This window comes from Scleropages formosus, chromosome 22, assembly GCF_900964775.1.
Source record: "Scleropages formosus chromosome 22, fSclFor1.1, whole genome shotgun sequence".
Taxonomy (NCBI): domain Eukaryota; kingdom Metazoa; phylum Chordata; class Actinopteri; order Osteoglossiformes; family Osteoglossidae; genus Scleropages; species Scleropages formosus.
Genome location: NC_041827.1, coordinates 20309304 through 20332169, shown reverse-complemented (window position 1 = coordinate 20332169; position 22866 = coordinate 20309304). Strand labels below are relative to the sequence as shown.

Sequence of the window (22866 nt, the reverse complement as noted above, 5' to 3'; positions counted from 1 at the left end):
AACGTAACCAGGAAGGAATGCGGCCGCAACAACATTACTGAACAGAGTTCAAATGTAACAAAAGTTGTTCATAAAAGTAAATTTGACTCATTTGTCAATATGGAAAATCAATTGGTTTCCTCCGTTTATTGAAGAGCTGCTTTCGTGCTCTGAATCACAGCGTTTCCAGGGACGGACCTGCAGCACAATGAACTTTTTCTGGGCGCCCGACAATAATTAAACGCCCATGTGCTTTTACTGAGGACACATGGAAATGTAAGCGGTGCAGGTAGAAAACTCGTGTGTCGCTCACTATCTCATTCTGTCTCTAAAAGCCCTCTTAGATTGTTGAAACGATCACAGATAAACGCTCGCATTTTCATACACTGTGAAATCCAGACCCGTGTGTTTTTCAGAACACGGCAATACTCCCTCTTGTGTTTTAGACCAATTCAAAGTTTGGCAACTTAATACTTTCTTTATATTATCCTCACTACTTTATTATCGTGTAATAATACACACACACACACACACACACACACTCTGACTGAAGCCAACTGTCCTGAGTGGGGTCACGGCGAGCCTGAGCCTAACCCGGCAACACAGGGCGCAAGGCTAAGGGGGAAGGGACGCACCCAGGACGGGACACCAGTCTGTCGCAAGGCACCGAAGCGAACCGCTTGAGCTGCTCCGCACCTGAAGTTCACGCCCCCGCCTCGCATCCTGTCGCCCGATTGGCCGGCAGCCTGTCGATCAACTCCCGCCTCGCGCTCGTTGCGGTCAAAACATATGGATCTGTTATCGGCCCTTTGGACCCGTTTGTCTTCGCTCCATCGCGGTGGGTTCATTTCGCAAAGTCACACACACAGCGGACCTGCGTGACCCCGCGACCACGGAACGGAAAACAACAACCAGAAGCGGTTTAATGGCGCCATGTGAGTCGCGAGCACATGCTGATGGAAAAGGCGGAAGGAGAGCAAGACGTCCTGTATCTCGCTGAAAGACAAAGCGCACACGAGGCACACGGAACGTGGCGACTGGGACCAGAACCGACCGCCACACGCCTGGAACGGAACCCAGAGTGGCTCTCTTACCTTCAGGGCAAGCAAGCGAGCACATTCTGTGTGTGTTGCGCGTCGTGTGTGTTGTGTGCATGCTGGTGAAGGTCAACAGCTGTATATGTTTACAGTACATTCAAAGCTTTGAAATTGTTTGGTGATACAGTATCGACTGCAGGCCACTGTTTGTTTATGGCGTGTTTACACACTACACAGGGTACGGAGGGGTTGCCGAGAAGGAGGCCGTTAACTCCACGACGTATCCTTGCGTGCCCCTCAGGGCGGCCTCTTCCTCCCGTTCCACGCAAAAATAGCACTGCCACATATCATAAATATATGTACACTGCGCAGCAAAGCCTTCCTCCCTCTGACTTTTTTCAAGTTTCTACTTTGCACCGTGTGAGGTGTGCAGCCCTTCCACCAGAACCCATGCGCTTAAGGCTTCGCGGTGTCGGCGCCGCCCACACGCCGACACCGAACGCCCGTCGCCGCGGTCACTCACTCTGGTCTCTCGCGTCACAGGAAGCACCCGCCGGATTCTCCTGGAAAGAGAGCCAAGGGGGAGAGGAAGGGTTACACAGGGAATGCTGGGAGTCCAGGCCTACAGGCACAGGCAGCCCCAGGGAGGGCTACTCTAAACGGCGCACGCTGCGTTGTGTCCGCGTGTGGGTGGGTGCGTACCCCCCTCCGCAGCCTCCAGCACCAGCCTGGCGACGGAACAAACACCAGGACTGGCAATAATTAATTTTACATATATTTCAGAAGAGGTCACCCTCTACGTCGGCTGTTCATTAACGCAGCATTAAGTAGGGTGAGCGGAGCCCCCCCCCCCTTTAAATATATTTTCACATGTATATTTAGGGTCTCAAAAGAAAATTCCCCAGATTAAACAAATAGAGGCACATTCAGAAAACTGTAATTGAGTTCAAATTGATTCCACAACTGCTCTAATTGCATTTAAACACTGTTCTTCTCTAACCCTGGATCCGGAGCTCCTTAATTACTGCCCTCTGAAGATAAATCCCGCAGGTCCAAATGGAAAAATAAAAATAGTGCAAGTTTTACGTCCCGCTGTTAAAACGACCTATAAACATTATTTTATTCAATATAAATTACACCCCGGCAGAGAAGGCGCTGAGAGTGCGAGTTGTTACAGACGGCTGCCGAGGAGGCGCTCAGCGGTGACCCCCCAATCCTACCCGCCGCCTGGCCCCCAGCCCCTCGTTTCTGTCTTCTTGCCATCGAACTCCACCAACCCGCCCAGTTTTTAAACAGAAGAGCAAAAAAAAAAAAAGGCTAAATGTGTTTCCTGCAAACGAGCAGAGGTGGAAAAAGCCCTTCCTGGCTGCGAACATGGCGGCTGCGCCCAGCGTCCAGCGGCGCCCTTTTCTTGCAGAGGCAGCAAAAGGCGCCTGGAAGGGAGCGAGTGCCAAGTCAAACACGGCGCGCTCTTTCACACCCCGGAGCGGCGGGGCCGGCCCTCCGCGGGCTTCCTGAGGGCCCCGTGCAGATGGGGGGGGGGGGGGGGGGACGTTACAGATGCGGCAGAATGGAGCGTGGTGAGCGCCGCTGCGAACCCCAGCCTTCTCCCCCCTGCAGGACGTCCCAAATCAAAGCAGAAAAAAAGACAACTCCCCCCCCAGGCCACCTCAACACAAGGCATTGTTTCTGCGACCCCGCCCGGGCAGCTCAAAAACGCCCGTGGACTTCGAAGGCGGTGCTGGCGGAGGGCGGAGGGCAGCGGGACGCCGGCGACATGCGGCTCAGCCCGAGAAGCTGAAAGGCCCCCAGAGTGACGAGCGCCTTATTTTCCGCTGGCTTCGCAGCACCGCAGAGGAAATCAGAACAATCGACTGCACACCATTTCTTTTTTTTGGTCCCGTTCCTCTGAATTTAGTAACACTAATTAGTTTTGCTCTCATAAACTCAACCTAGAAAGTGCGAAGGGGACACGTGCTGAAGAAACAAAAGGCTCAGGGAACCAAGCGCTCGCCTTCTATCCTTGACCATCTTTCCAACAGCACTAACACCTTTCAATCATAACCCCTACAGTCGACCGAAATCAAAGGCAGTTCACTACAGGGCTCGGTATTAACAGCTGTCTGACCCTCCTGGATGGGTGATTTATTTATAATTTTCACAGTCGCACAGTTAGAGTCGTTTACATAGCTGTCACATGGACAGGTGAAAAATTAAGGTAAAATATTCAGAAATTTGATGTAAAATGACAACCACCACCATAATAACACAACCGTGTCACGAAACCGGAGCCGCTGCCTTTGGCCGCAAAGGTCACAAGTTCCAATATCACCACCAGCTGTAGTATCTTTGAGCAAAGTACTTATTGCTCCAGAAAAAAAAAAAAAAAAAAAAAAAAAAGACTGAGCTGTATATTCTGGTAAAAAATCTGTAGGTAGATTAACAGTAAGTTGCTTTGGAGAGAAGCACCAGCTAAGTGAACAAAAGTCAATGTGACGTCACTAATTGTGTTCTCTGCATTTTCATCTCGAAATTGTTTTCTCGCTAGAAAGCGTTCAGAAGTGTTGAAAATAAAGCACGACTGTCCTACGTCTTGCCAGTTTGGGCAATTTCTTCATGGTGGACCCTTGCTGGACGTGCTCCTCCTTCCACGTGACGTCTCGGTCGACAACTTGCAAGGATATTTCAAAGGTACACATTTATATACTTTTCTCTTTCCAGAACGTTCCAAAATTGGACAGGTAAAATACACCTGTCCTGTGGACAATGAAGAAAAAGAGGCTGCCAAACCCTGCTCAGCAGCGATAAGCACTTGGCTAAAGGTTATTTTACATCAAAGTCTGCAGCAAAAGACCACATCAAGCGTCTGGAGGACCGTGGTCTCGGAGATCAGAGTTCGGTCCAGACGAGCCAACAGTCGAAGCAGGTCTGACCAACTCGAGGTCTGACTGTCGACCAGCAACGTAAACCAACCTCCAGCCTTTAAGCAACTGCTTTACCATCTGCAAAGCTCTCTCTCAAATCACATCTGCACACACACACACACACACACACACACACACACACACACACACACAGAGCTTTGGTCGGACTGCAAGGTTGGGTTCGAAGCTTAATGTTTCATTTACAAATTAAGGATAAACTCGCAAAAATCAACGCTGGGAATTTCTGTGGCTCTTCCCCAAGTGGACGGCCAGTCGTTCATCACTGTCAGGACCAAGACTGATGGCCTGTCAGCGCAGGCCTCGCCTCCAGCTCCGCTCCTTGGGCCGGGAAGCCACCGCGAGGGGCCGCGCCTGCGCCATCCAGGCCCTCGCTTTTGCTGCGAGCAATTCTCCAAAGTCAGGTCGCTGCCAACGTCCTTGCAGCCGATGGCAAAGGGGCCAGAGAGTTCACATTAACTGCGGCGTGTAACCGCGCTGAACATCTGCTCATGAATGAGCGCGCTGCCCACTAACTCGGCGAGTCGGGGCGCCGATGAAAAATTCAGAGCGGCCTCCCTCGCTGGCACGCTCGCGCCGCGCTATTCTCCCGAGCCCCCCTGGAATTATATTAAGAGAATTTCAGCGCGGCGCCGTGTATCAGAGAACAGCTGGTGCTGAAAAGGGATCTGCTGCTCGCAGAGAGCCGAGGGACCCGCGCCGGGCCGGCCTTCTCACACGCCGCTTGTCCTTGAAGGGGGAAAGAAGTGTTCAACACTCAGGTAATAACCGGACAGCACAGCAACGTTTAGGCGATTACAGCCCCTGTGCGTTCGGGTGGCATAAACAATCGCCGGCAAAGACGCGGGACGGTGGACCTCGGAGACACGGCCAGGAGCCTTTCCGTTTGGTCGCTTGCCCTCCCTCGTTACACGTACGTTCGCCATATTGTAGGTTGCTGTTGCTCTACACTGTGTGGAGCAGCAGGTGGCGCGGTGGTTAGAGCCTCCCGGGTCTCAGTTTCCAATCCATCCTCCTGCTGCATCACACTTGGCTAAGGTACTTACAGTGAACCGAGACGGTTAAAATTACCCAGCTGCCTAAATGGGTAAATCACTGTCAGTAGCTTAACGCTGTCAGTTGCTCTGGAGAAAAGCACCTGTGGAGTTTTCTTCTCCAGCATCATGTAAGCTATCCCAAAGTCTCAGACAGCTGGAACTGTTCGGGGGCGGGGGGCGTGTGGGGTCACCTACAAGTTAAACCAAAGTCACAGAGGATTTTCAAATGTAGCTTGAGTCGCAAAAAATAACTCATCGATAAGTGGTCATCGACAGAAGCAAAAAAACATCAGTACAGCACCCCGGTACGGTGAAAAATGTGTATCAATTCACCGGTTCTTGGAGGCGAGATGTAAATCCTGTTCGTCGCTGAAGGGCGTCACGACTGTTACTGCTCTTGTCCCACAAACAAACGAAAGCCTCCCTATTTCTGTCATTCAACCGTTTTTTTTTTTCCTGCAGGAGCATCAATATGAGCAACCTCCCTTGTGCTCAAAAACTGTATGTTTCAACCAAAAGTTAAAAATAAAACATTTACAAACAAGCAATTTCCAGTAATTTTCACTTCTGATATGACTAAAGTGGGGAAAAAAGTATAACTACTTCATTTAGAAGGGACTGATCCATTGACTGTACTGTGCTTAAAGAAACCAGGATCTGGTATCATAACAGGCAGTCAATCATACAATCATGAATGCCGAAAATGGATCTGGTACATGTACACACACACACACACACACACACACACACACACTTCTCCACCTGCCATGTGGTGCATAAGAAAATAATTTATGCACCAATAAGCACTTTGCAGCAGCAATTGTGTTACTTAAACTCTCAATGGCTACTGTTTTGGTTGAGAAGAAATGAGATTTCTTCTTTTACATGATGAAACCTGGAACAAAAAGAAAAAAAAAAAAAAGAAAAAAAAAGAAAAATCCTACAAGGTCTTTCCTGTTGGAAAACGTAACGTTAATTCAATCAAACAATCATTTGTTGTACATAACACTCACACACATAACTGGTCGCCTGTATGTGGCTTCAACTGACAGCTGGGGATGCTGATATGGTGAAGTACATTGACAAGCAGACAAAGAAAACTTTGAAATCTGCATTTCATAGATACACCTGCTATCAATAGGTGCCTTGGGGGTCCGTGGATGGGCTTTAGGGGGTCCAGGAAGCGCAGGCTTTTCTTACGTGTAATTCGGAATATACCAGTTGTGGCAAATTTGTGACACTGGAACATGCGCTGCTCTCCAGGCAGAATTGTGTAAACTTTCATAAACCCTTACAGGTGGAGAGTAAACCAACACGCAATCATTGCATCAAAGCCATGCAAAACACACCCGACGAAAGGAAAGCAAAAGCAGACCAAGCGTCGTCTCATACACGGACCCGCTCGAAGGCGCACACACACTGCACAACACCTCCGTTTTATTAAAAGTCCACATTTTACAACAGTGGCATGTTTCTTAAAAATGATTAAATCTGATATAAAATATTAGCAACCCTCTCCTTTTTTTCTTTTTAAAACGCAGCTTCAAATGTCACCTTGTAGAAAAAAACTAGCCCCAGTAAATATGACTGCTTACTCCTCCGACGTGCATTGTTGACACTTAATATCATTTCAAAGGAACTTCCAAATGAAAGCACTGTGGGTAATATCATGCTCTTAATGAGAATCCTTGCCAGTTCTAGACCTTGGCGAGATAGCCATAATGCACAGCTCCTCTTTTAATAAAATAATTGTTACAGTTATTAAAGATGAATCTCATCAGAGGCAAGATGACAAAATAATTCATTACTAAAACTGGGCTTTAAATAGCTGCAAATTAAATTTCCCCTGAAAATATGCTTCCAGATAAATTGGATCATTATTTCATATAAATATTGGATTTAGTGTGCCCTTGAAAAAAGAGAAATATTCAACAAAATGTCTGGAAAAAAGTTCATAACGTGCAGCAATAACAATAAATATTAATAGGATACCATTATTACTACTTAAAATTATTATAAATACCTAAATGATGAGCGAAACAAAATAACAATTACACTAACAATCCTCGCGGCCATCACGAGCCCCGCCCCGCCCCTCCGCTCCCCCGCTCCGCTCCCTGCGGCCCTTCCCGCCTCGAACCCGGGGCCGCCACGTTTCGCTTCTCGAGTCGAGAAAGTCCTTCGCAATGTTGGAAAATTAAATAGTGCAACTATTCGCTGCCCGACGAGCAGCGCTTTCATCAGAGCAGTCGCTCCCCGTCCCGCCTTGTTGTTGTAAACACTGTGTGTGACGCGTCGCGTCGGCGCTTTGAAATGTTGCAGTTTCGTAAGGGGCTTTTTTCTTTCAAACAGCGTTGATGTCATTCGGTCGATGAGTATTCAGTACGGTTTCAGTCCGAGTACGACGGTGTTTCAGTCCACACTCAACGTTCGCACGACGAGTTATATTAGGTACAAATAACGAACTTATACATTCGAATCTGTCATTTTCTCTTTCCGACACCTGTACATATCCGATAAAATATATACAGGCTACGGTGCGGGACAGAAGGGGACCCGAGAAGTCGCGATGCTTCCTTCACACACGATCCAGGGAGACACGAGGGAAGGGACGGACGGACGGACGGAACCGACGGTACGATGAGTTCCCATCATGCCCTCTGATCGGGCCCTTCTGCACTCTGTGGGCGGCGGGACGCGCCCAGGAAACTCAAGTTATTCCGAGCAGTAATAAACACACGGGTATATCGTTGGAGTGGAATTACACTGAACTTATCTCCCCCTTAATAAGATCTCCGCACCCCCGATGTTGTTTAGATCAATAAAGCCCATTAAGTACAGACCTCAACAAAAGATAAGAGCGCAGCGGTGCGCGATACACTAACGCGTCGCGCAGCCTTTTAATGCGCGGCAGCTTTTGCCACCAGAGCGGGACACTGACATTCATTCATCCATCCATCCGCTGACAGTTATTCAGTTGAGACACTTTTCTACAAAGCGACGTGATGTTACTTGCGCAGATTTTACCCGCGGCATCTGTACGGCTGGGTTAGGTTATGTTCGCACGCCGTCAACCGTGCACGCGCCTTTCGAACCCGCGGCCCGCGCCTGCCAGCCACCCCCGGCAGCGCTTTTATCAGCCACGAGCGGGAGGGGAAAAAGTGACACGAAGACAATAACAGCGATGCTCTGAAATGTCTCGCTTTAATATTAGAGCTCGTCTCATTTTGTCTTTAGAACGCCGCACGTTGAAATTATAATGGGGGAGGGGAAGAGAAGAGAGAGAGAAAAAAAAAAAAAAAAAGCCCCACAGAACATTTGTGCGAGGCGCAGGCCCATGCGCGCGCGCACGAGCTCTTATAAATACATTAAAATGTACTTTTTAAATGGCAAGCGAAACGGTGACGCCAAAAGGAAAAACAACAAACGGCGGCGCGCGGCTATTAGCGAGGCCATTTGTCATTAATGTGAGCTAATGTGCTCTAAACATCGTGGCATTTATTTGTGACGGGGCGTCTAGTCGGTCAGGGCCACCGGGGTCCCGGGAAGCTTCGAGGCAGGAAAGGGCGGGGAGGGGGGGGGGGAGTAAAACAAAAAATTATATATAAAGAGCTGGATTTGTGAAATTGAGTGATATTTTGACTTGACATGTCGAATTTGCTTTTTTTATTTAAAAAAAAAAAAAACTGTGCACCTTAAAGTCGGGAATAAGCGTAACTCACAGGAAACTGTGCAGCCCCCCGCCCGCGCGCCCGGTAAACACAGGCGCTGCTAGGGGGATTCCCCCCCCCCTCCCAGGCGCGGAGCGCGCGCTCCGCAGCCGGCGCCTCCAGCAGGTGACGCGCTACGTCGCTGAGCGCGACAGGCCCACAGCCACGCGAGATGGGCCCCGACCGCACACCTCCCTCACCTGCGCGCCACTGACGGACGCGCTGGCTTGGTAGCAAAATTATTGCTAATTAATACAACACGTTTATTCTTTTTTTATATAGCGCGCTACCTCGGACACTCAGGGCGCGTTCACGTGGCTACAGAAAAAACAAATAAGAAACGATCACTTGTAACACATAGTTGTAAGAGACACGTGTACATGAAAGATAAAAAGGACAAAAGCCAACAGTCAAATTAATAAATATAAAAAAGGCAGTCACTGCTGATGCACTTTGCTACGAAGTGGGCAACTGGCAACAGAGCAGACCGAGCCAAAACGGAGACAAACTTCCGGGGCCCCGGTCAATCAGGGAATAAACAGGACTGACCAGCTGACCTCTGGGGCAACAGTCTTCTGAAAGTAAATTAAATTAATTATTATTACACTAATATTTCCGTGGTGTTGGAATTTCCCATAACGGACGAGCCAGACATAGAGAAGGGTGCCGATGGTCGGACGCAACACTTCTCTGCCCCACCAGCTCCGGCAGCGAGCTCAGTATTACTTTATGTTCCGGAGGGCTCAGTGCTCACGGTGTGGTCAAGAGAGCGGATGTGGTTAAGGCACGTAAATAGTTGAAGGCAGCGCTGCACGCGGGGTGAATTTGAGGGCTGCTCGACAGGCAGGCCCAGGCGCCGCTGCGGTGAGAACAAACGCGTGATCCTCCAAAGCGCAGGAAGGACGGTGCTGATGTTTCATTGGGGCACCGGCACAGAAAATGTTAAACAAAAAACAAAAGAAAAGAAAGTCCCATCCGTGCACGATGGGCTTAGCGACCGTGTGCTTCCGCAACATGGCCTGAACTGCGACGGCATCTCGTGTGCGACAGACCCTTGTAGCTGCGCTGACGTCCCCCTGTGCTGCCCCCCCCCTCCCCCCACATCTTTCAAATGACAGAATAGCTCTAACAACTACGCCTCCTGCAGGCTCACAATGGCAATAACAAAAGCGTTACTAAAAAGCTGAGATTTTGCCTGAGTATTTGGTACAGATTCTTAGTCTTGTTACAAACACTTGCACAGGCCATTTAAAGTCAAGTGCATAAGTGCCTCCAAAAACCAGAAACATACAGCATTCTGAGCCCCTGGATTACAGCCTGTGACTGTTTTCCGACGCAGCTCGAACCCGGCACGGCAGAGCGCTAACGGGAACGAAGGCCTTCTTCCGAAAAGTAGCGGTAGCGTCCGCTGGACAGGTCGAGGGGCAGGAGCTGCGGCCACCCTGCACAATGACACCCTTTGACAGCATCGCATTATCCCACAATAAATAAAATGTGATTCAAAAAAAAAAGAGGAGGTGGGGGAGGGGGGAGAGAAAGGAAGGGGAAAGCATGTGTCGTCAGCTTGGAAAGTGAAAGCATAAATAAAGCGTAGCACATCTTTTACCTTCCTCAATTATGTGCCTTTTGACATGCAAGCTGAGCGCAGCGTAATTAACATCTCGGCAGATAATGGGGTCGCTACTCACTGATCAATCTCACACATACATTATCTGCCTCTCGCAAAACTACACTCGCAGAAATCGAGCCGTGCCATTTCCCCTTAATATCGCTCCGCTATTATACTTCTGAGGTTTATGGTTCGGTCGCTGTTCTCAAAACAGGAATTCGTGAGAGCGGCTGGAAAGACCCTGCCGTAAACAGCGCCGTTGCTCTTGTTTGGGCGTCAAGGCGTCGATAGGGACAAAAGTACAACTGTGTTTTCGCAGGCAATATCTGGCAGACATCTCTCTCACATGTGCGCGGAAAAGCGAGCCAATAGCGCTCCTGTATCGCTATTGTTACGCTCTCGTAATTAGTCGTCGGAGGAGAATAAGTGGCGGCGGAGACGCTCCTGCAGTTGTTTGTGCAGAGACATCAAAGACTAATTTAAAGGAAGTAAGACAAGAACAGAAAAAAAAGGCATGTGCTGCATTACGCACAAAGTGCCTTATGATCATTCTGTGGCGTGAACACTGATTTGGGGTGTCTGCCATCTCTCCAGAGACTGCAGGCCTCCCACCCCATTTCAACTTCGAGTTGTAGAGTTGAGGTGGGGGGGGTTGGGTGCGGCAAGCCCACCCGCCCGCAGGCCATGTAACACCTGGCGCTCACCTGTAAGAGCCGGACATGGGCGGATTGTCCCGGCTTGGGGAGCCCGTCTCCCCTGCCCCCCGCAACACCCCTCACTTTACCTCACCAAAACATAAATGGGAGAAAAAAGATAAAGAAAAAAAACAACAAAAAAAACAAAATGAGCCGGGCAAGCTGAAACGAAGCCTTGTGAGGCACCAGCGACGGGCGCTGACTCACTGCCTTCGGGCTCTTCGGCAGGTCAGCGCTGCCGATTTCATCGCGCCGCCCAGCTTCCATGGCGAAGGAGGCCCTGCTCACGTAGCTCGGCTAAGGTCAAATTTACATTTGTTCGTTTAACAGACGCTTTTCTCCAAAGCGACATACATCTCAGAGAAAACACAATGTGTGCGTTAATCGATTAATCAAATATAGTTTAAGAGATTTAGGGAACACCATCGCTGCTGTTAATAGCATTTATTTATTTATCAATTTATCATCATCATCATCCATGTTGCAGTGAAGCAATGAATAGTGGGTAAAACTCTTGAAAGGCAGAGTTACAATTTGGACAGTCTGGAAGGGCCTCGCTCAGAGCCGTGCAACTCCTCCAACTTGCCTTCAGGAACCCCCCCCCCCACCTCCACCTCCACCTCCCCCTCCACCTCCACCTCCCCCTCCACCTCCACCCGAGAGTTACCTGCGCAGGACACTCCCACACCTGCGACACGACTCTCCCGGAGCCTAAGTTTCCCAAAAACGGGGGCAGGGAACGTATATATTTGCAAAACGTGCACAATTAGTGTGGTGGTGAGGGGGGGGGGGGGGTAATGCTAGAAATCTGAGTAACGTGGAAATCTATAAATAAAAGCTGCAGGCAGGGCAGGGAATCTCAATTATAGAATAAAGACAAAACAGCTCATTATTAAGAGGCTTTCATAAACTGTTTTTTTTTTCCATAATCGCACGTATAAATGTTTATGCAAAAAATCTCATTGTTTCTGCTCATCAGATAAGCGGTGGTGTACAGTAACAGTAAGCGTGTCGGTGTGCTGCTCCCTCTTATCGCCCTCCGACACGAGCCGCTTGTTTAGTCTCACCGTAGCTGTATTTGCGAGGCGAGGACCGGTGAGTCGCACCGAGGGTCCGCAGCGGAGCCCAAACAAACGGAAGAGCTTTTCAGTGCCCCCGGTGGGAACGTGCTCTGGACCACGGACCGCTGCTCTGGCCCGTCGCCTCGCTGCGGCGAAGGCCCTTTCGCCGAAGCCCAATTCGGACAGCGACCCGGCCGTTTTCATCTCGTTAAAAAAATCACAGCCGTCCGCGGCACACCGGCACGTCCATTTTAACAACTCGTAAGAGTGGTCGACAGTATTTGTCAATATGTTCTCTTGAGGTCTGCGGGTAAAACTTTTAAGAGTCATAATGCGAGCGCTTAACGTGGAAAACGTACCAATTGAACAAAAAGCAGACCTTTTTTATTAGTCCATTAAGGCAATCAGGAGCACGGCGTTGTGCACTTTAGAGGAAATATTTTAATAAATGCATAACAAGAGCTGTCTGCTAGCCTAATTATTTATATCGGCCTTCAGACTGCATCGGCGTCGCCGTGTCGTTCATTTACTGCGTCTAGACGGCAAATTTATTTACAGCGGCGCAACCCTCGCTGGAAAATGACAGAAAAAGAACTGATGCTAAAGCAGCGAGAAAGAGGAACAGTGAGCAAGAGGGGGCAGCAGGTGGCGTAACGGTTAGACACATATCTGGAGTTGGGGGGGTGTCGCACCTTGAATCCGGGCTCCTGCGGTAGTGGCCTTGATCAAGGAATTACCATGAAGTGATAGAGTAAGACACAAAGCAGTGAATAAAGTTACTGTAAATGATACAATGTTACAGGGTGTGATACCCGGCAGTTGCGGCAAACTATTATGATAAGGCAGCTGGCTCCTGAGGAGAGGAAAACAAAAGAACTCAACAGCAAAGGGAGAAAAATAAATCTCTGGGAGTCCAAGTACCAGTGGGCCTGTTTATACGTCCACTGCAACCCATGTCTGTCTAATACATGTAAGAGGTGAAGGAGACACAGTCTGCTGGAGAAGCGGCTTTCATGACGGCACACACCGGCGGCAGATGTGTGTTTTTTAAAGGCTCTTCCGAAGCCAGGAGGCCAGAGTTGAGCGTCCTGCCCGAGGGCAAGAGACATGCAATAAAACGCGTTTGAGAAGGGGCGCGGACCAGTACCGGCACGACGTCCTCCGCCGGTCTCGGCACGATTTGTGCCTCTGCGCTACGCCCTCCGACGCCTTAACCGTCTTCCACTTTGAAACCGTCCCAGAGGTAGACGCTCCGCGAAGCATAAAAAAGGTACATATGGGAAGTTTTCTGTAGAGCCTCGTGTGCAGGGGAAAAAAGAAAAAAAGTCAACCCACAATTTCTGAAGCCCTCTGTTTTTGAAAGATCTGAAAAACAGTGCAGGTGTGAGCTTATTTTGCATATTCACTATTTCTGTATTTTTCCTTCCACGTCTAAATGCACAACACTAATTTTAAAGCGTGTGATATTTCGCGCGGAATTCCATGTTCGCAGCTGAAAACGTTCATCATCGCACAATGAGAAAAGGTTTTGTGAGGAAGAAGAATAATTCCAGGCGTATACACTATACGGACAGACAAAGGGACACTCAAAATATTTTTTCCGAAAAAGACCATCCTGTTATATTGGCACATTTTTGCATTTTATGGGCTTTTCTTTTTTTTTTCTTTCTTTAAACTGCAGTACTCTTGCCATTCGGAAACACAGATTCCACCTGAGATGTTCGCTAACACTTTCTAGAAGGCCATTTGGAGACAAGCAAGCGAAGTCACCCCTGAGAGCGTCAGGGAGTAATGAAACCACTGACAGATTTACACATCCTCCTCCCTCCCCAGCCCGCAGAGTGGATTCCAGCCTTCCCCTTCCTGGCCCACCTGACCCCTGGTCCTGGGGACGACCACGGTGACCTGCAGCCCTCCCTGAAGCTCCGCCCCCGAGGTGCAGGAAGCCCTGCAGAGCAAGTGCGTGTATGCGGAAGGCCCGTTACACAACCTGGCCTTCGGCCCCCACTTGCAGGCCTCCCTTCCTCCAGAGACGACGGAACCGGGCAGGAGCCGAGGAGCGGGGGTGGGGTCAGCACATCCTGCGTGCGAAACCGCATCCTGAACAAGCATCACCGCATCACACTGTAAATAAATACCCTCTCCTGACACTGTTTCCGGCAGCTGCCGCCTCCTCGGCTCCCATCACCTTCAGGCCCAAACAGGAAGGCGCGCCGAGGTAATGCGGCGAGAGCGCCGACGGAGCCTTCGATTCGCTGTGCGCGCCGAGGACACCGTCGGAAGTTGGGATCGGGGGGGGGGCGTCGCCAACAAGCACGAGCCGAGCCTGCTACTCACACACAGCCAGAATGCCAGTAACGGGTCGCACGCACCACGTGGTCGCGGCCCGAGGAGCCCCTTTGCACGGCTACGGGAGACACCGCTCAACATCGGCAGAGACCCGTGGGCCTCGGCCCCAAACCCGGGCTCCGCATCGTCCCTTTAACCACCCGAGGACGCTGCTCCGGAAGATTCCCGAAAGACATCGGCGGTTCATTTTCCTCTACGGTGCAAAATTTTCAACGCTCCAGGTTACAGTACAAAGAAAACACAGTTGCTGCAATAAGTAGTAAAGAGAAAAGTGAGCAGGTCAACTGCTTAAACTAACAGAAACAAAAAAAATGAGATGAGATACGATCGAGAGAGTTGCTGTACATTTACCGCAGTAAAACACTCGTGCAGAAATGGGGAAACCAGAAGTCGAAGTGGAAAAACACAATGAGCAAAACAAGTAATATTTAACTTTATTCATTTAGCAGACACTTGGCGTCCAACAGATTTACATTAATACCTACACTAATTTACCTGTTTATAGAGCAGTGTAATTTTTACTTTACCCGTACGGTGTGTCAGTTTAAGTACTTTGATCAAAAGCACTACATCAGGAGGGGGATTCAAACCTTTCGGTCCAAGGCAACAGCTGTAACCAATGTACACCACCTGCTATCAATAATAATAATAATCAGAAGGCCCTATATAATATCTAGGCTGCTATGTTCAGCATTCAGCCCCAGTGTCATGCAGCTGAAGTGTAAATGTCAAAGACTCCGCTGCTGTTGGTACTTGAGTGCTGACTGTGCAAAAAGACGAAAGAGCGTGTTGAGGCCCCCCCCCCCCCAGCTGCTTTCATCCGTTTATTACACTTGAGACCGCGGGGCTGGAAAGGGGCTTCTCCCTATCGGTGCGTCGTCTGGACACAGGCATTGTCTCCAGGGCTGAAAAATATCATCCTTACTAGCCAGGAGTCAACAAACATTCTTCTAATATGTGTGTGTGTGCGCGTGTTTGGGTGTTTCCATGGAAACGTGAATAAAACAACTTTAAAAAAAAAAAAAAAAAGTGGTGTTAACAGTTAGAGTGCCTGTCTATAAATGCACTTTAGACAAAAGTAAGAGTGACCTTCTCCCCCACTGAGGTATGCAAACGAACAGTGAGAAATGAGACGTGTTGCGCAAAAGTCGAGTGCGTTCACTGAAGAGACACACACACACACACACACCTTCATTGCTGCTGTTTCAACGGAATGAATTACTCAAATTACTTAATGTTAAGTACATACACTGGCACATCCAGTAATAATTTAATGAACTAACAGTTTGAGCTTCATAACAAAAAAAAAAAAAAAAGAATCAGAATGAGATCGACTCCCCTCCATACAGGTGTGATGTGCCCGAGGGCCACACATTAGCCATGGTCTGTGTCACACGCAGCAGCATCCAGAATTACCCGCACAAGAGCAGCCTGGTTCTCCTACAGACGGGCATTCAGCAGGAGCCCGTGGTGCTTTATCTGGGCCAGCGGGTGGCACAGTGGTTAGAGCTGCTCTCATGCACTCGAAGGATGCAGCGTCGAACCCCTCCTCTCCTTAATTGATATAGTAAAAACTACCCAGATGTATATATTGGTAAATCACTAAGTACTTTAACGGCATAGGCTGCTTTGGAAAAAAGCGTCAGATAAACAAACAGGTGTAAATGTACCCCGTTTTCGCTCAGTGGAGACTGGGCTTCGACTATGAGCCGACGTGAACGCTGCTCTGGGGACTGTAACACACAGCACTGCTGTTCGGGCCGTGCATCACGTCCCAGGGAGGGTAACCACAACTGCATCAGTGTGAGGGTTCTTTACGTCTGTGGTTAAACGGGGGGGGGGGGGAGGAAAATTAAAAAAAAAAAAAAACTGAAAATAAATAGCAATTAGATATAAACACTGGGCTGGAAGTAATGTATCTGTAGGGTCGGGGGCGGAACAAAGCAAACGTCGGGAGAGTACAACGCCTGCGATGCATCCGTTTTCCGTGTTATGAATAATATGTCGAGTGGCTGTCAGAATGAGGCGGCCGGCAGGCCTCGCACCCAGGGCCGCGCAGCACGTCTGTCCACCTCGGGAGGAAGAGACTCGGGGAGTGTCATTTAAAGTGTCCGATCTGTATCGCTCGCTCTCACTCACACTCACACACACACACACAGAGAGAGAGAGAGCGCTCTACCCAAAGGGTCTTATCTAGGATCTGGAGACTCTTTAGAGCAGAGTGCATGTGAGCATGTTCATCTTTGTGTTTGTGTGTATGTGTGTACACACATCTGCTCTGCATGTCCTTAGGATCTTCCTGTTTAATCATCTCTTCCGTCCTCTGGTTTATTTGCTTATTTGTGCCTCCGAAGCACTGGAGACGCGGCTCTGTTGTCTTCGGCCACGTTGCGGCACTTTTCCACGCAAGTGCCCGATAACACATAATTGCACAATTAAAACAATTTGCTCCTTCCATCTGTCAAAGTGATCTAATAGTCTGGGCGCACGCCGCCACCGCCGCCGCCGCTCTGCGCCATGCTCTCCGTGGGCTAAATCCCCGGCCGCACGGCTCCAACGGCGAGCGCGACGGAGGCCTTTAATTAGGGGGAGACGCGACGCGGGCCGGCCGCGGGTGCGAGGTTCTCGACGTCTGAATTAACGCAACCTTCCTGTTCTGATCGGGACAAGACCCCCTACCTGTGCAGTCTGGCACACAGACACGGTGCAGAGAGGAGGTTGTAGGCTGAAAACAACAAACAAGGAGAAAATATTTACCCGGCTCTATAAATGGGTAAATCAGCGTAAGGAGAACAACAGTATAAGTCGCTTTGGAGGAAAGTGCCAAATAAATGAACAGATGTTAACGTCAATGGGGTAGAAGGCGGCGTAGCAGTTAGAGCCATCGCTTCGGAGTCCAAGGACTAGGGTTCGAATCCTCACTTCCGTAGTGTGCTCAAGCAAGGTCCTTACCCTGAACTAACAATGTAAAGCTGCTCAGTTACAGCAACTTGCATGTAGCCTCTTTTTTTTTTTTTTTTTTTTTTTTAAAACTCTACAGCAGCGCGATAAGGGAGACAAATAGATATTCAGACATATCCATAAACATTCAATAAATATTGGGTGTGTGGCAACTACATGCAGTACGTTCACAGCGAGGTGGGGGGGAAAAAAAAAAAAAAAAACAAAATCACAACATCGTCATCATTTGTTGTCAGTTTCTAATGTCTCCTCAAGATAACTCTGGATCGGAGAATTACTTGGCTGTATGAATGGGTAAATCAGTGTAAGAAGCTTAGTGTCCTGGCAGCTGTTCTGGAGTTAGTTAACAAGATGAAATTGTAATGAAACAAAGCAAATAAGAACGACAAGCAAAACTAACACCTCACTGTTATTTATAGAGCTGCTAACAATAACAGTCAACTGCAGGTAATGGGGTGTGTGTGTGTGTGTGCGTGCGCACGCGCGTTGACATTTCCACACACACAGAAAACCTGCAGTTCATCTTCATGAGCCCCAATAAGAAAATCAACGGCACTGATGCGACTCTATGGGAAACGACCACTCACTGCACCTGGGACCTGCGCTGAGCCGAGCTTCTTCTCCAGCCTCCGTGGGACACGGGTTCTAATCCCGCAAACCCCCGGCTCCGACAGCATCCGCGCGTGAACCTCCGTCGGTCAACGTGCGTTTGGGGCGCCTCGGACCCCTGTCCGCCATCAGACAACCGCTGTAGGGTGACCTCCCTCCGAGAGCGCTGTCTATACGCTGCCCCACGCTGCCCCCCCCTCCCCGATGCGGACTTCTCCAGAAATCCCTGAAACAGCTCACAAAATAACAACTGTCACCTTGAGCAGAATTCATTAAACCAATGTTAATGTCTTCTTGTTCTAACGTAATTTTTATAATTGAAATTTAATTCTTCGACAATATTTGCCAGGGTTTTAATTGACATTTGTTGTAATTAATTGCCGGGCCGCGCAGCCCTTTCGCCGCGGTGGAGGGGGCCGGTTAAAAAAACCAAATGTGACATGGAGATTGGAGGAGTGCGGGGCGGCGAGGTGCCTGCTGGGACCTTTTCATCATCGGCACGATGCCGGTGTGTGTGTGTGTGTGTGTGTGTGTGTGTGTGTGTGTGTGTGTGTGTGTGTGTGTGTGTGTGTGTGTGGGGGGGGTTACTGGGAGGACGGTGGGCTCTTCTTCACCATTACGGGTTCCAGTGCGCAGGGATTCCATCATTCCTGCACAAATGGCACACGTTTAGCCCGTTCCCTTTTTAACCCCCCACCTCAAAAAAAAAAAAAAAAAAAAAAACAGGCACAACGGAAGAAAATCAGAAGAAACATTCCAGCGACATGGTCTCCTGCTTTTTTCGGCCTCATTCCTTCAGAGAAGGAAAGGTGAAAAAAGGGTTCGTTCTGCTAAATCGTTCAGCCCCCCCAACGACCAATGGTACCAGCTGAGACCCCATCTCTTTATCGAGGTGCCACAGCGAGATGCAAAAGCTCCTTCTTCACTCCAAATTAACATCGAAAAGCTGGCTGTGCCTGAGCAACACTTTTTTTAAAACCGCAAAAGATCAACTGTAACCGAAAATGTCACATGATTAAACATAAAATTAAAATACAACCCAAAAAGTTGACCAAAAAAAACAAAGAAAAGAACAAGAGAGTCGTGGCAGCCCTAACGCCATGTTATTTCAAATGGGTAAATGAGATGTAACTCGGTCAAAAAACCTAGACGGAAACACCCACATCATGTCGAGTCCCTCGTCTCACTGTCCCGCACAGAACTTTATTCTGGAAACTCTCATCTGGCCCATAAAACAGGAAGACCACCTGTGGAAAGGTGTAACCCGGGTAACCTGGGTAACCCGGGTAACCCCACCCATCGAAGTCATGGACATCGACATCGAGGGGAAGCCGACTCCTCGGTGTCGCACAGGCTTTCCGTTGCTCGCGCCCACCGCGCTCCACACGAGCATTAAGGGCATCGGCGGTCGAGGTGTAAACGGGTGTCGTCGTCTTGCCGCCCGCCCGCCCGCACACACGCACGCGTCACCGGGGAACCGTTACTCGAACCGTTGGCCGCGCTCGTTCGCAGCGTGACCGCCGCGGCGGCCTGCCCGCCCGCAAGCGCGTCCCGTTCAGATATCGGCGACAAACAGCGACGCGCAACGCGCTCTGTACCATGTTAATGAGCAAGGGGGGAACTACCCGCAGCGGAGCGGTAATACCATGTTTTGAAGCACACTATTCAAATACGAAGAGAAAACCCACATGTAAGTGTTACAGTTATGCAGCAATAATTTTACTAATTGTCAAGTGCTAAATCCCATAAAATGGGCTGTGTGAAAATGAACAAAAAAATCTCTGGAGAATAAGCGGCACAAACGTCTGGGACTAGTTGTTTTCAAGGCAAAAGAATGACTAATTCAACACTTTCCTGTTATAAATACTGTAAATGAGTTGCGGCCATAACTATCGCAAATTCTATCCATTTCAGACGCCTCATTTGCAGGAAGTTTGTCTGATATCTGCACCACAGAAATACTAATTGCTGTTTTGATATCAAATACTGGTTAAAAATAAATAAATAAATAAATAAAAAAATACATACACCGTTTTCTCACTTTTGCGATTATTAAAAATATAGATATTTTCACGACGCTGACGTGAATGAAAACTGCAAGCGTACGAAAAACACCGCATTATTTATAGATGTTCTATAAAAAAAAGGATTTCACTTTTTATTTCTTCAGATTAATGCAAACTTTGACGTCTCACCAAAAAGCAGATTTAAAGAAAGTGTACAAATGTTTTTACTATCTTGAAAAAAAATATATATATATTTTTGGATAACAGTGCAATCATTATGAGCAGTATTGCTTTATCCCAGAGACGACAAGGGAGTGAAAGCTGCAAGTTCGAGTCCCGAAAGGGTCATTACTTCTGTATCCCTGAACGGTGTCCTTAACCTCAATCACCTCACACTCACCTGCATCAGTGGCAAATATAAAAACATAAAACACAAAAAATGCACACTTTTTAAAAGGCATTAATTCTGGATTAAAGACTTCAGCAAAGCGAGTAGGCGCAAAAAAACCCGCAGAAATAAAAGCGAATAAAACAATTAACAGCGGAAACGGTGGCTCGTAGAAGTCGTCAAAAATTGTTCCGAAACGCTGCTCGTTTCCGTGGTTGGTAACGTAGCTACGGTAAAACGCACGACGTACATTATACCTATCATGGTCCTATGTGTACGCTTTTCTAGGAATCTACTGCCTGATTAATTTTCTGCTGTAATGTGCATCGTTATCCCGGCGTAAACATCTACATGAGATTTTTTTTTTTTTTTAATTAAAAAAAAGGGGGAATGTGACTCCTACTTACCGCTGTCACTCGCCGTGGTAAGATGGACATTCCATCCATCCAATGGATATTCAGCACAGAGCCTTTGAAGTGCGGACCATTGGCAGTTGACACACGTCACTTCACCTTAAATACAAAAAAGACAGGACACAAGAGACAGATCATCAAGCTGCAAACAGGAATTGACACCATTTCAAAGGTGGGGAAAGTCCCTCTTAGTTTATTTAACCCACACAAACAGGAATGAAAAGTGTAGAGAGCAAGAGAAGAGAGAGAAGAAGAAGAAGAAAAAAAAAAAAAAAAACGTGACCAACAAGAACTTCAGGGATTTATCTCGAATTATGACACATATCTTCCTATCCTTCGCTGCCAAACGCAGACATTTTCAGCTGTCAGTAATTTCTTTTTATAGTGTGAACTTTCAATATGAGTAATATTTCTGAGGAATCTCATTAATACAAATCACATCCGACTTCCAGTCGCGATCTGAGGGAACGCGAAAACAACAAGGCCGCGCTGCGGGGTCACGCACGACGCGCGGGGCCCAGTGGACGGCGGGTCCGCCTGGACGCAACCTCGCGCCAACGTCACCGTCGGCCCCGATCCCTACGAAGAGGGAAAGAAAGAAAAAAAAAAAAAACCACCATCTTTGCAAATCAACGTACGTAATATTTATACAATAATACACAGGGAAAGATGTTCAACCCCTCGTGCCAAAATCAAGCGGGACTGTCAACGTGGGACAACGCGTTGGTTACGTAATTCTTCACTTCCTATGGAAGTGCGCGTGACGTCAGCGGTCGCGGGGTCTCGGCGGCGCCCCGGCGGCGCCCCTCGGCCCTGCGGGACAAGAGGAGAGCCCCCTTCTTCATTTCGTCGAGTTCCCGGGGAAAACTGGCCTCCCGAGGTCAGCTGCTAGGTCGTCGTGAAATCATCTGAAGGACCGTTTCGTTACCTTGACGACTGACGCCGGGCACTAGTGGACGCCTTGAGATCTGAGCAGGAGTTAACGAGGTGCACGAAGAGCAAAAGGAGCCGCGCGCAACGGAAAACGTTTCGTTCGCTCGCGCTGTGTGTGCATGCATGCACGCGTGTGTGTGGGTTGTGTGTATGCAAATCAGAAACAGTCCAGCTACTAGAACAACTAATTATTAACAATCGTAATAACAATGACGAGAAGGAAATCGCACCGCCCGCAAAGCGAGGTCCAGAAATTCACGCTAGAAATCAGTGTACGCGGTCGACGTGCAACACCTCGGAGAGCGCTGCTGGCGGCGCGCAAGGCCACCGCCCCTTAACCCCAACTCCTGCACAAAACCGGCCGCCCAGGGCAGCTTTCCTCGGCTCGTCCTCGTTACTCCGCCCGCCCTCCAATAGGGCCCTACCGAGCTCCTTGCCCTCACGCGTGTCATTGAGACCGAAACGGGGAAAAAACAAGTGGGCGGCGTCATCCTAGAATTTCCACGTTTGGACCTCTGTACGACAGAACTCTCGTTCCGACCCGGAGCCGAGGCCCCGACACGTCGGTCGAGAGCCACAGGTGGAGAAAGGCACGGGAGCGCGGCCGATCGGCGAAGGCAGACGGCCCGAGGAGCGCGGCCGTCTATAACTCAAGATGCTGTTCCTCAACAAGACGGCTCTGCGGTTCAACCATGTGGTTCCCATCCTCCCTTCGCACAAATTACAGCCCTTGTCGGCTTCAACCGAGCCCAGCTGATGCCATTTACGCAGCGCAGCGTTATCCCTCTCTTACTTGTGCACCGCGCCGCGTTCTGGGGCGATCTGGATACGAACCCAGGTTGTGTTCGGTTCTCCTATCTTTACCGCATAATTAATACATACAGCAAACGCGTCCGATGGATATATTTCAGTTGTAGAGGCAGCAGTAATATCGGGATCGCTTGTTAGCTTCCTAGCACCACGCCTCGCAGCCGTACACTTTCATGAATTTAAACAGGGAAATTTGAAAGATTTTTGGCTAAGTACCTTCTCCAAGGTACAACAGCAGTTCCCCTGTGAGATTAGCTGAACTCAAGCTCCTTATTTACACCGGTGTGTCCTGCCGCACTGTGTTTCACACCATTGTGACAGATTGGG

The 22866-nt window shown here is 48.9% G+C and overlaps 1 protein-coding gene across 1 annotated transcript in view; it reads right to left on the bottom strand.

Annotated features, from left to right (window-relative positions):
- Nucleotides 1-20824: 20824 nt before the first annotated feature.
- LOC108923392 (eukaryotic translation initiation factor 4E type 3-like) overlaps nucleotides 20825-22866 on the bottom strand; it is a 37502-nt gene continuing 35460 nt past the window's right edge. Inside the window, exon 9 of the mRNA XM_018734079.2 lies at nucleotides 20825-20895. The gene's annotated coding sequence lies outside the window, so the exon portion shown is untranslated. The remainder of the gene's footprint in view (nucleotides 20896-22866) is intronic.